This window comes from Lepidochelys kempii, chromosome 9 (assembly GCF_965140265.1).
Source record: "Lepidochelys kempii isolate rLepKem1 chromosome 9, rLepKem1.hap2, whole genome shotgun sequence".
Lineage (NCBI taxonomy): Eukaryota > Metazoa > Chordata > Testudines > Cheloniidae > Lepidochelys > Lepidochelys kempii.
In genome coordinates, this window is record NC_133264.1 from 7,761,407 (window position 1) to 7,775,386 (window position 13,980).

The 13,980-nt window shown below is 48.6% G+C and overlaps 1 protein-coding gene across 6 annotated transcripts in view; it reads right to left on the reverse strand.

Moving 5' to 3' along the window:
• ABCC5 (ATP binding cassette subfamily C member 5) overlaps positions 1–7,790 on the reverse strand; it is a 73,585-nt gene extending 65,795 nt beyond the window's left edge. For 4 of the 6 annotated variants that reach the window (XM_073359172.1, XM_073359173.1, XM_073359168.1 and 1 more), the window contains exon 1: positions 549–650. The gene's annotated coding sequence lies outside the window, so the exon portion shown is untranslated. Of the gene's footprint in view, positions 1–10; positions 122–548; positions 651–7,664 lie in introns of those variants that run through there. The other 2 variants (XM_073359170.1, XM_073359171.1) reach the window with 2 other exon arrangements.
• Positions 7,791–13,980: the final 6,190 nt, after the last annotated feature.

A 13,980-nucleotide genomic window follows, 5' to 3' on the forward strand; every position in this document is an offset into this window, starting at 1 on the left:
ATTTACTCACAGAGAACCAGACGGTTCCCCACTATGCCCCTCCAGAGAGCTCCACCCACTGGAGCAGGAATCCACTGAACACACATGGGCCGCCTTGCCCCCACCCTTGCCTGCCTTGGGGCTTATTTGTCTGCGCCGGGCGAGAGCGGTTCTTCATCGCGCTGCCCCCGCGCCCCAAAGCCACCGTGCACCCCCCCCCCGCTCCCTAACACAGGGCGGGTGTAGCCCCCCCCCGCGCCGCTGCACCTGCCCGCCACATAAACAAGGGAGGGGTCCGCGGCCCTGACTGCCTCTGCACCCCCATGGGACCGGGGGGGAGGTGGTGTGCGCGCCCCCCCGTCCCGTCCCATGGATCCCGGGGGGGGGTCTCCCCCCCGGTACAGGGGGTAATGCCCCCTCCCAGCCCGGTCGCCGCCTGGGTGCCCAGGGCACCGGCCTCCCGCTCCCGCCCTGCGGGCGGCCCGGCCGCACCAGTCCCCGGCGCACGGTCGGGGGAGCGGGTGTGAGGGGAAAGCGCGCGCGCGCCCCCCGCCGCCGCGGGCCGTTACCTCGCCCGGCTTCTGCCCCGCTGCTGCGGCTTCGCCACTCAGCGGCCCCCGCAGCCAAACCACAACCTTATAGCGGCGCCGGCGGCCCCACTGCGCCGGCGCGGGGCCGAGTCTCGCGCGGGGAACGACGGGAAGCGTAGTCCCCCCAGGTAAGGCTGCGGAGCCGAGCCTCGGGGGCAGGAACGACAATTCCCGGCAGCCCCCGCGCCGGCCGGCTCCCGCACTCTCCCGGCCGGTGCCGCAGCGCCCGCCGGGCCTGGAACGTTCTCCGCGGTCCTGGGGCCCCCCCACACGAGCTGAAGGGGGAGGGGTGAACCTGGGGGAGGGTCCGACCCCGCTGCGGGACCTGGGGTGGGGGCAGGACGCTCTGCAAACGGGAGCCGCCCCCCCCCTTTCGCCGCGGGGCGGCGCGCGCCCCTACAGAACGGGACTAGGGCCAGGCCCATAGCGGGGGGGGGGGGGGAAATGTGTCTCTCTGGCGGCAGACACAGCTGGAGCGAGGCCCCTGGCTTCCACTGCCCTTGTTCTTTCACCCAGGCCAGGTCATTTACATTGCATTAGGCCTGGCTGCAGGGGGTCAGCTTAGAGAGACCCACAAAAAACCCATCACCCCCCCCCCCCACACACACACACACACACACAAATTTAAAGACAGATTCCACTGGAGGTTGTGTCTCATGGGGAAAGACCCTGCTGCAGGCCATCCAGACAAAGCATTAGGAGGATCTGCAGTCTCATCGTGTTCATTTGGAGTATCGTTCAGCCAGGGCTGAGTGCAACCTAGGATAGCAAAATACATAGCCACATGCAGCAGAAACAGACCCTATGAATAAGGGACAGGTACAGTTACCACAGCCAGACCTTCAGGCGCCCACATCCTGACTAACCCCTTCTCTCCCCTCACATCCTTCATGGATATTAACAGATTGAGAGATAAGAATACAGCTGTATCCCTAAACACACTTCATCCACTAAGAAACAGATGGCAGCTTTTCACTAGCAAAGACCCTTAAAAACAAGGGGACTCTAGTTTCTCCTCTGTTTTTAAAAAGCCTTACCCCAGCCCAGCAATTCTATGTTACTTTCAGAAGTTAATCTTGGCTGATGTCGCAGGTAAACAATTTATATAAAACAGGTGCCCATCTGTATAGCAATTGTTCTCCTGTCAGTAAACTTTCTACATCAAAGCTGGTGTTTTTCAGGATGCTGAAACAGACTCACTGTAAAACTGGCATGTGGGAACCAACAAGTAAACTGGACCCTGAATGTTTGTTTTGGGTCCAGAATATAAGAGCACAGATAAAAAATATTGAATTCTGCCAACCTTACTTAATAAATTCTTTAGATAAAATGCTTAATAAATGGGTCTCTGTTTAAATGTTCAGTTGTGTGAGAATATGCGAGAGACCAGAATCTAATGAAGACGTTGAAATGGAAAAGGTTAAATACATATAGTCAACGTCACATGTCAAAAAAAACAAATATCCTTAAATCAGACTAAGTTCTCAATTGCCATTCCTCTTTGCCTTTTCGTACATTTCAGTCTATCAATAGCAATATTTTTTCACTGGTTGTGCCTATGAAGTTGACATTTACCAACATTAGATCTTTATCAGTCAATCCTTCCAAGCCTCTATCTAATAATGGCACCACTGACAGATGTTTCCGGGTCATCCTATACATAACCCCAGGAGCATTCATGAGCACACTCACATCACTCTGAGCCTGTACTATTTCTGGCAAAATTGAGAATCATCTCCATGGAGGACACACTAATATATTGGAACAGCAGAACCACAAGCCAATTACTGACCAAAGGAAGAAGAATAGCAATGACCACAGCAGGGCAGCCATGAAAGCACAGGGCTAATATGTTGGGTAATCATGTGTCTTCCCTTAAAATATTCCACTGAGAACTCAGCTGTGCAATTTCAAACTGGTTTGGTTGGAATTTTATTGTGTTTGGGGATTATTTCATACCAAGTGACAGGGTGCACTCCATGTTTTATAAACAAGGGCAGATATCTGGACAGGAGCCAGAAGGATAAAGGGAACCTAAAACGCTTTTGAATGGAATTATAAAACTGGACTCCTATTAACAACACACAAGTTCTGGTATAAAAATACACACAGCTGCAATTAAACAGCACAACCAAAGTAGTACAGGGTGTGAGGAATCAACTGGAAGGGACTTCGAGAGGTCATCTACTCTAGTCCCCTGATGGTGAGAAATAATCCAAGAACCCAGCATGGTTTAAATTAAATATAAATAATTTATTTTATAGTGTGTTGACATGAGTCATCTTGACCAGAATAAAATACCTGCCAAATATTTTAACACAGCTGTGAGTTCTGGGCATCCTGTACCAAGTGTGGGCCTTACACAGGCTTCCCAATGAGGAGTTTGCCTTGAGTCTCATTCCAAGGTCATAATTCTAAGAAGGCCAGGAACAAGTGTACTTCGTCCTCCAGCACAAAAATGGGGAAGTAGCCCTTGATCCAGAAATGCTTGCATTGTGCTTTTTTAAACAAATCTGCATGCTGCAGTCTTGTTACCAGTGGGATCCAGCATGTAATTCTCAGCCTTCCTGACCCCAGAAGGGCACAGAGTAGCTTTCAAGTGAGTCTTTGGAGCCTGAATTGTGGAAGAAACAGGAAAAGAATTAAATTTTATTTTTTTTAAGTTGAAGAAATGAGAGCGCTCAACAATTCTGTGGCATCTGGTTGGAGACATGCAGAAAGACTGAACATTCAGCAAAAACACCAAAACCATTGAAAATGAGATGGTGACAAGACAAGTGGAGGAGGAGGAGGTCATCCCAATAAATGAAGCAGAAGTAGAGCGTGCTTGGCTGTGACTATCTGGCATTTTCCTTTATGTCCGCCACCTTTCCACTAGCACAGGGGCGGCTCCACTGGTGGGAGGAATAGTAGGAAAACTAGAAGAACAGGTGCTGACATTTTAACCAGAATCACCTATCTTTGCTCAGGTCAGGTCAAGGCAACAGTGGTTGAACCACCAGCAGCCTATTCACACTTGCATTCCTACAACTATAGACACCCCATGCTGGTGCAATGATAGGAAATTTGAAGAAAAATACTGGTGTAGACATAACCCACTGGTAGGTCTGCATTATGAGTCTCTGCTAGTGGCCTGTCCAGAGGATATGCATGTACCAGTTAGAGGAGTTATTTTATTTAACTCCAGTGGCAGAAATTCATGCTTTTAGTGCTAGGTTCATTCCCTCATAATGACCAACGATAGACTTTACGTAGGGAATTAAAAAATGTCACTGATTCTATATTCAGTCCCAGAACAGGAATTTTAAAAAATGACATAGCCAAACCAAGGGACCAGTGACAGCTTTTGAGACTTGTGTCTGAGGAATCACCAACTCTAGAAAATGTTTGCTATCATCTGACAAGTGGGATACCATCAGAGCTGGGATTCAGAGTACATAAAGTATCTGCTTCTAGCCCTGGCAATTAGAGGATACGGAACCTTAACGATCACCTCATTCTGATTACCAACCTGTTTGTTTGCCACTTGAATGTAAACACTATTTTAATGTCTTGAGACCCACTAACAAGAAACCAACCCTGTAAGCAAGCCAAAAGCTGAGAACTTGTGCAGAGAAGGAGCAAAGTCAGCTCGGAACAGCTGGCCTCCAAAGATGCAGAAAGAATCAGGAGTAGAAGTGTGCCAGAGCCGCAGAAGGGAGGGTGATGAAGCTTAAATCAAACCAAGTTACTGTCGGATCTAAGCCATTTGGATTTGATAAGTGGAGTGTCACCAAGTTACCCAGAAAATCCACATTCAGTGTATGGAAGTGATGGCCTTTATCCAGCTGTTTACACCACATCCATCACTATTGTATCTGAGCACTTGCATCCACCCACTGAAGAGCACGTTGCATCAGAGCACATGTTGCAGAGAATTACTTAGTTACCTTACCTGAACTTACCAGACTTACTTCAGTCTCTTGGGTAGAAACAAGCAGACATTGCTGAGTGCTTCAGGAGTTCTTCCCAATTAAAACTCCTATGCTAGTTTAAGCATTACTGCAAATGTGGTTTGGATCACCAGTATGGTATCTCCTTTTAGAAGCACACCACAGCCCACCAGTGGAAAGCCTAGTAACATGCACAATTGCACAAAAATAAAATTGGACTGCAGTTTTAATGTTGTCCAGACCCTGGACAAAACCAGGCAACATCAGCTACAAAAAGAGGAGGAGATGTGACAGTGGGTTAGTTCAATAATTTATCTCTGCTGCACGACTAACTGCAAATTCTGCTTAAGGCCCTAAGTGGACATGAGTTGGAGGCTGTGCTCCTAGTCCAAGGAAGTTTGTCCACAAAGGAGAAACAATGTAATTTAACTAAGTGTGGGCTGACTGACAGTGTCTATCAAGAGACCTAGTTTTGGAATAGCAGGAGATGCTGCAGGATAGCAGAGATGCATAATGAAGCACTTCTAGTGCATACCTAGTCTAACAGTTACCACCAGTCTCAGCCTCTCCCCATCCTGCAAGATTAGCCAATAGGATGCTCAATCCCTGTATTTCATTCAGGTAGGACGATGCATGAGAGTGCATCTTGCTTGACAACTTTAAAAGCTAGATGCCACCTGCACTCTGCTTAGTTTTGTTCTTTTGCAACTCATTGTTCAGTGAGTTACTCGGCCCCAGTGTGCACAGTCCACAGTGGCTATTACTCTGCCACAGCAGCTCCCAGGTAGGGAATTCAGTTCAAGCTGCAGAGGCTCATGTGTACAGTTCTGGAGACCCCAGGTTCGATTCCGGTAACAGTTTGTGCTTTTGCTTTCTCACCGAGTGGTGCGTTCAGCCACAAAACAAACAGGATTGAGAAATTAACTTCCTTTTCCTTGCGTCAACCAGGAGTCCTATGACCATCTGTCTAGCCTGAGGCACCCTAGTTCCCACCAGCTCCAATAAAAAGCACAAGCCCTGGGGAGAGCTGAAGGGATTGCAATCAGCTTGTTCCCTGGTTTTTTAAATCCACTTTATGGTGGCTGATCTTTTATTAGACCTGAACATACATTCAGTTTCTGACCCTTCTGATTCCACAGAAGATTTCTCAGAGCTTCTGCTATTAGTTAGATTCTGCTCACTGATAGAGGGGTGCCCGATCAATCTCTCAGCCCCCAAGAACCAGTCCTGGCTATTATCCAGCTTGTTTCAGGAACACCACTCAGTAAGTTGTAACAGCACGCTAGGGACTTTATGTTCTTTTCAACTCTCACCCATGTCAGATCTGCCAATACCAGAACACCAGTCTGATTTACCCAGATATCAACAGGTCCTGTAATTGAAGTGCAGCACTGGAAAGGATGTGTGTGTGCAGTGTAGGCTGGATTGGAATTGTCAAGTGACAGAGGTCACTTCTGCTTTCCTACAAGCCAGCGAGTTTAACAGCTAGGGATAACCTTGTGATAAGAAGTCATTACAAAGGTGGCAGTTTTGTCATGGTAGGAAACGGGACAGTCACAATTTCAATTTAAGAAAAACTGTGGCACATACTGTACTAATGGGCCATTTGCAATGGGAAATGAGAGTTACCAACACACTTCACAAGTGTTTTATGCTATTCACAATAAATTAACCATTTCAAATCCTTGCAAAGCCAGATTCTGCTACACTGGCCGTCTCAGGAGCTCAAAACTGGGATCTGAGCTCTCTTTGCAGAGGGCCCCATCAGATGCAGAACATCTTCTGTAAGAGATTAGAATGACCATGGATCTCATTGCTTTCAGAACAGAGTGCAAGAGATTGCCCTTCCCCATAACTTTCTCACAGTAAGAATATATAAACACAAAAGAGGATTATGCATCACTCTCCCCAGCAGAGACAACAATCAACTTTCATGTAAGCCACTCCAGTACTAAGGGGATAAGTGCAGGACAGATACGAAGTCCCAGTGGGGCAGGCAGAAAAACAGTTACACACCCACCCACCAGTGGAATTTTCCCAGCAAGCTAGTTTCCAGTTTCATGCCAGGGTTAAGATCTTTCAGGAGCTCAGCTTTTTCATGAGGGACCTGATGGTCCCTGCAACTTGCACCCCTTAGATGGGAAGTATTACCTACTATGCTAGCCACCTTGCAAGCTGGTGGGCTACGGTAACTGGGATTTGCCCCAAGCCCTTGTTAAACCAAGTGTCGTGTGGAGGCAAGGGGATGGGATCAGATCGAAGCAATCTACACCTCAGCTCGCAACTGAAAACCAACCCAGAGCTCTCTAAACAAATAAAAGGTGGGTTAATTCAACGGATTTCCAAGGCCCTAGGTCCTATGAGGACACATGAGATCTAAATTATGCACCAGGGACCCCAAATAGTGCATCACTACTTCCTCCAAGCTCTCTCTCCTACACTGCCCCCCCCAATCCAATCAGGGCTCTGTGTGTGTGTGTGAGACTGGTGTATTCCAATATTCAGTTTATTTTATGCTGCTCCCAACGTTCCTTATGCTGCAGATCAGTGTAGCTATGCTGTGTAAGGTGGGGCAGGGGGGCGGGAAAGCAGGATCTGTTTGGACATGGAGCAGTTGGGGTTTTTGACACGCATGAAGATATGGAAGCTGGTTTTGGTGTCCAAGAGGGATGTGATGCTTTTGGAGCTGGGGAGGGGATCTACCCCCTCTTTCCCTCTCTTTCGAGCAGCAGCAGAGGAACTAAAACTTGGAGGAAGTTTTAATTCCTTGTTCCCCACCCTCGCAACTTGCTGCTTCACTGCGTACCTCCCCTGACATCTGCCCCTACATGCAAAATTGACACACACATACATTAGCTGGATGTTTCTGCAAAAGTGATCAGCCATGTGAAATAGTTCATGCTAGCACTCAAACTGTCATTGTGTTTCAGAATTAACCCCCACTGGAATGAACTGGGCAGCTCACACTTTTTCAGAGCTGCAGATTCAGGCAAACATCACAGCATTAGTTTAGTATTTTCCCCAACCATAAAGGCCAAGGATTACTACTTTTGCTTAAATGAAAGTTAAGCTTCTGAAGCAAAGTTTATGTGGCAATTTAAAATAATCCACAATTTTGCAGCAATGTAAGTCACAATCACATTATGCACAAGGCTCTGCTTACCTCATATTACTGGGATATTTCTCTGTGCCTTTGGTTTTAGCCAAGCTCAGAAGTCTTGCAAGAGGCTATTCTCACTGTATCAATCAGGTCTGTGTTAGAAAGCTTTGGTTTCGTGAGATTTCCAGTTTAAAGTGAATATGTAAAGGGGAACCTCACTATTACAGCTCACCCTGTTCTATTGTTTAGGTCAGGCAGTAAGGAACATGACAGAGCATTCCATCTAACTTTACCTTGCCTCAAGAGCCCTTTCCTTATTGTGAAAGAGATAATGCACTGGTTAAATCCAGCAGCCACGAGTTTGAAACTATTTTTGACTGGGATCAGATTTAATGGAATCAGAAGGTCAACTATTGCAAAGTCAAGAGTAAAATTAAATATATGGAACAAGCCCAGAGCAGTTAATCTGTACTGAGTGTGGGACTGTTTGATATCTTTAGGAAACCTGATATCTTCAAGGACAAAACATATGTTAAACAACAGCAGTGGATCAGCCTCTTAACAATAGCTGACCCTGTATTTAATACTGCTCATGCCAGATCCAGAGTGACGGCTAAATTAGAAGTCTGTTCCACAGCTAGAGTTTGATGTCTGCACGTTCTTACAGGCAAGGAATGGACAAGAGTTAAGGCTTAGCCACCTCTAGCTGTTGGTTAGTAAATGAACAGAATTACAGTCTAACAAGGCTGAAGCAAAAAGGGACAGAGATGCTGGTCTTGAAATTGGATTGGATGCTTCTGATTCAAACCCTACCTCCTCCCTTCCCCCCACTCCCCGTGGTTCTGGGATGTGGAGTAGAAGTTTTGGTTTGGGACCTATATCTAGCACTCAAACCATAGGGCACACCTCCCCCATCCCTCCCAGATCTGCCTATGTTTTTTCACTTGGCAAATTTACATTGTGAGGACAAAGGTCATGTCAAGAGACAGGTCCCCAGAGGCCATGTTCCTGGATTTGTTTTCAGCTCTGTATTCTGGCAGGTTGTATTTGCACTGGAACCAGCCAGGGCCCAAAAAACAATTCAGGCCTAAGCAACTCCCTCACTATTGCTAAATACAAGCCCTGGCTGCTATCAGTTGAGAACCAGTCTCTAGACTGAGGAGCAGTTGGAATCCTTGGCCAGAGATAATGGTACAAGAGACTATTCCTTTCCATTGACTCCTACAATCAGTCCTGCTGCCTGTACCAGCATACTCTTTTCCAGCAGGGCCAGAAGACAAGAGTCCATGGTTAGACAAGCCAGGGGTGTTCATGCTTCTGGAGGTGCACAGGGACAATCAAAACAGCAGCTAGTTTACTTAGCTAGGTCATGTCAGCATGTGATTTTGTAACTGACAGCTGCTTTCCTCAAATCAGGAGAATCACTTCACCAGGCCCCATCAATGTGATAGACCAGGGGTTCTCAAAGTTCATTACACCACCTCAAGAGGGAGGAAACGAAGCCTGAGCCCACCCATGCCCTGCCACCCCAGGTGGATGGGTGGGGCAGAGCCAAAGCCCCCCCAGTCTTGTAACCTGAGCCCCACCACCTAGGGCGGAAGTTGAAGCTTGAGCCCCACAGCCAGGGGGCTTCTGCCCCAGGCAATGGGGCTTGGGCTTCGACATCAGCCCCAGGTAGCGAAGCTCGGGCTTCGACCTCTGCCCCGGGCCACAGCACGTCTAATGCCAACCCTGGTGACCCCATTAGTTTGAGAATTGCTGTGATAGAAGTTATGGAAAAACACTAATAAAATACAGATTTAACCAAACCATGACTGATGTGGCAAGCCTAGAGGTGCCCCCCGGGGCTCAGCCCCAGCACAAATTAAGGCCTACCTGAGCTTCATGGCCAAGTGCTCAGCACCTGGCAGCTCCCACTGTGACACTTAAGGCCAGGTTTTTCCAAGAGAGCTCGGCACCTCACCTATACCCAATATGCTGAGTATTTGGAAAAATCCAGCCACTTCTTTAGGTAGAGAAAAAAACAGGGTCTTTTGAAACTCAAATCCCAATTGTGGGTGCTGAGCCCTCTTGGAAATTCAGGCCTGTTTTTACAGCAGCCACCAGCAAAAACTTCTAGGTTGTGCAGGAGGCAGCTGCTGCTGCCTCCTTCCCAGGCTGAACAGCCAGGACGGCCCTACACCTGCCTTGCACTCTTCACTGGCTACATCTGAAGTGCAGCATGCTTTCTTGGCTGGCCTGGTTCACTTTGGAGACCACGAGAACGTTTTTCTGGACCTCCTCCTAACCAGCACCTGGGTTCTGAGTAGAGTGGCAGAGCCCAAAAAATCCTATTAGATAGCACTGGTGTTACCCTTAGTGGCTTGTTCAGCTGGTATGTCTACACTGCAATTAAAAGCCTGCAGTTGGTCCATGCCAGCTGATGCAGGCTAAGGGTCTGTTTAATTGCAGTGTAAATGTTCAGTCTCAGGCTGCAGCCTGAGCTCTGGGACTCTCCCACCACACAGAGTCCTCAAGTGGAGGCTCCAGCCAGAGCATCTACACTGCCATTAAACAGCCCCTTAGCCCGAGCCCTGGGAGCTCAAGTCAGCTGGCACAGACCAGCAGTGGGGTTTTACTTGCAATGTAGACATACCCTAAAGGCACAGAAGGAAGCCTCACCTGTCACTAACCAGCACTCCCGGCAGCTGATGTGCAGCACCGTTAAGACAGCATTCAGCAGGATGGGGTACAGGCCCCAAAGGATTAACCTCTCAAGACTTATGAGAGTACCAGGACTTGCCCCACTCAGGGTCATCCAGAGCTGCAGCCAGTAGGTCACATGGGCTTCTCCCTGCTCACTCAGCCCACAGCCTGGCTAGAACCCTCCACGGGGGTGCAGACTGCCTAGTAGCTAGTGCTTGGCCTGGTCAGTGCTGCCTACCAACTCCAATGTGCCTCCAGATTCCTCTGAGCACAGCCCCAGCCTGCCCCTTTCCCACAGATCGAGCGGAGGTTCCCAGGCTCAGGGGGCCTTTTGCTTCTGTTTATGAGGCTGGGTGGTGAGCCACTGAGAGAGACTCTGCTGCTCTGATCAGACAGCGCTCTTAGCACTAGGAGCGATCCATCAGGGGCTTGTTTAGTTAATACCTTTGTCAGACTCCTGAGGGCATCTTACAGAAACTGATGGCTGTCACACCCCTGGATGGATGTCACACCCCTCACCCCACCTGCTCACCTTGTAACCAAGGGCTGTCATACAGGACCCCGGGCACGAAGGGGAAATATCAGACTCTTGGGCTCAGGCTCCAAAGAAGGGACCCCGGCCTGGGTTTTGGAAAGCGATCTCAGCTTTGAGAGGATCGGAGCGGGACGAAATCAGCTTTCTGGATCCCTTGGGAAACCTCAGCTCCACAAGAGGAACAGGAGCTCAGGAATGCATCATCAGTGTCTGATCCACGTCAGACAAGGCGCCGATACTGGTAGCCGTGCAGCCAGTCAGACTTCACATACGAAGCCATTTGAGTCAATATCTTTAGTGACTCAGGCCCCAGGGCTGCAAGGGAAAGTGCCAGACTCCAGTCAAATATGGACAGATGCTGATGCAGGCATTTTGTACCTGGGGAAGCCCAGGAGGAGCCAGAGATGTCCTGGTACCTGCTGGGTGATTGGAGGATACAGAGCCTTTCAGCTCCAGGCTCCTTGTTCAAAATTAATTCAGGTGCCACTGGCAGTGACCATCTGTTGGCAGCCTACATTAGATCAGTTTGGTGGGTCTCCATTCATTGGGCAGTGGAAATATGTCCCATCATCCCAAACGGCACGAACTGACACGTTGGCTGGATATTTCAAGAAAGAAGCCAAGAACTGAATGACCTTGGATACTGAATTCATCCCCCTAGAGATGCAAGTCAGAGCTGGACCACGTTGGCAGGGCAGAGGAAGGAAGGGGAGTTTGCGTTGCTGTTACCAGTCCTGTACGTGTTCTGGGGGTAAGGAGAACACACACTAGTGTAAAATAGACCAGCACCCTTTAAATAAATTCCACACTAATTCAGAAGCTACTGGCTGGGTCAGACCAAGATGCTACGGGATCTTTTGCAGATTCTTTAATTTAATGCATAGGCTCAAATAGCACAAGCCTGATTCTCATAATTAGGGCCCTACCAAATTCACAGCCATAAAGAATGTGTCACGGACCATGAAATCTGGTCTCCCGCGTGAAATCTGGTCTTGTGTGTGCTTTTACCCTATACTACACAGATTCCACAGGGGAGACCAGCATTTCTCAAATTAGGGGTCCTGACCCAAAATGGGGGATAGCAGTTATATTAGGCAGGGGTGGTGTGTGCCCCGGTATTGCCACCCTTACTTCTGCACTGCCTTCAGAGATGGACAGCCAGAGAGCAGCGGCTGTTGGCTGGATGCCCAGCTCTGAAGGCAGAGCTCTGCCAGCAGCTGTTTTGAAGTAAGAGTAGCGGTACTGCAACCCTCACCACAATAACCTTGCACCCCCCAGCTCCTTTTTGGGACAGAGCCCCTATGACGACAACACCATGAAATTCCAGATTTAAATGCTGAAACCATGAAATTTACAATTTTAAAAATCCTATGACCGTGAAATTGGCCAAAATGGACCGTGAATTTAGTGGGGCTCTACTCATAATTTACCAAGGCTGCCAGTTCACAGGGACAGCAGCAAAACCAGAGAGCCCCTTCTGCCGGTCTCTTGTGCTGACCCACTCACTGGAGTCCCGAGCACGTCTGGGTTCTCCTTGCACCACTGCCTCCCTACAAACATCACAGAATGGAATGGGGTGGGTGCTTGCAGAGACGCCTCAAAATCCTAGAGCCAGCCCTGAAAGAGATGCCTCTGCCCTGAAGGAGGAAAGTTAGGACAGCTAGCCAGGCAGGCCCAGCAGCTTAACTGTGCTCTTGTATCATCTAGGGATCCAGGGGCTTCCATTTTCCCAGTCTGGTAACTCAGCTGCAGGAGCAGGTTCTTCCAGGTAGTCCTGCTTGGCATGACAGCCAGACTTAGGAGCCCCATCATAGCATGCAGCGTAACAGCAGTGTGCCATGGAGCAATCCCAGTAACTGGGAGGAGAACCTGATGGGGCTGTATAGGAGGATCACAAACATTGTCAGGAGAGTCAGTCGGTGGCATCAGCTAAGAGGAAATACATGAAGTCATAGACGGTTACACAGAAAGATCACATGTGCCAGCTAGGGCTCCCCGCACTTTGCACCTTCACTCCCCCGCCCCCAATAATGGCTGCTTGGGAGGTGTAACCCTGAGCTCAGATTGGGTGAATGTGGATTTGTTCGGCAACATCCAGGGCTATTGGAGGGGTGTTTGAATCGCTGCACAGTCTGGAATTCACTGCTTCAGCCAGCAGCTGTGTAAGTCAGCAGCTCTCAACCTATCCAGGCTACCGGTGCCCCTTTCAGGAGTCTGATTGGTCTTGCGTATCCCAAGTTTCACCTCACTTCAAAAACTACTTACTTACAAAATCAGACATAAAAATACAAGTGTCATAGCACGCTATTACTGAAAAAAACTGCTTACTTTCTCATTTTTACCATATAATTATAAAACAGTTGGAATATAAATATTGTACTTACATTTCAGTGTAGAGTATACAGAGCAATATAAACAAGTCATAGTTTGTATGAAACTTTAGTTTGTTCTGACTTTGCTAGTGCTTTTTATGGAGCCTGTTGTAAAACTACCCAAATATTTAGATGAGCTGACGTACCCCCTGGAAGACCTAGGCGTACCCCTGACTGAAAACCACTGGTGTAATCACTCAGACAAGACTCATCTCAGCAGAGGTTTCTGCAGCTAGGCAGTTGCTTTGTGTTTGATCAGGATAGTGTTAAAAGCTCTGGCCCGTGCAGTTACCCAGAGCAGCCAGAAGGCTTTAGACAAGCCACTCATCTGGGATTCAGAGGACACTTGCAAGTCAGCATGGGTTTGTTACTCACCAGCACACCCTCTTTGAGGCTGGACAAGGACATTTCCCCTCTGGCCTGGTGACATTCCATTTAATAAACAGGGTTCCTCCTCACAGTAGAGCAGAAATTAATGTGCCTCCCATTGCAACTGGTTAACCACTTGACAGCCGCATTCCTCTGTGCTGCAGCCAGCCACGGGTCACCCCCTCTCCATGCAGGCACACTGGACAGCAGTGAAGTTAACAGCTGTGATGGTGCAAGCAGCAATGTGGCTCTGGGGGTGGGGTGTCTGGATTGGCTCATCCTCCCTGTGCAGCAAAAAAGCAGAGATGGTCAGAAACCGTGACCTTAAAATATACATAGAACCACGGCTACAGGATGCAATAAATTGGAAAATAGATGTAGCAGCTGGAGGACCTGTCCATCCACTCTCTGAGAAGGG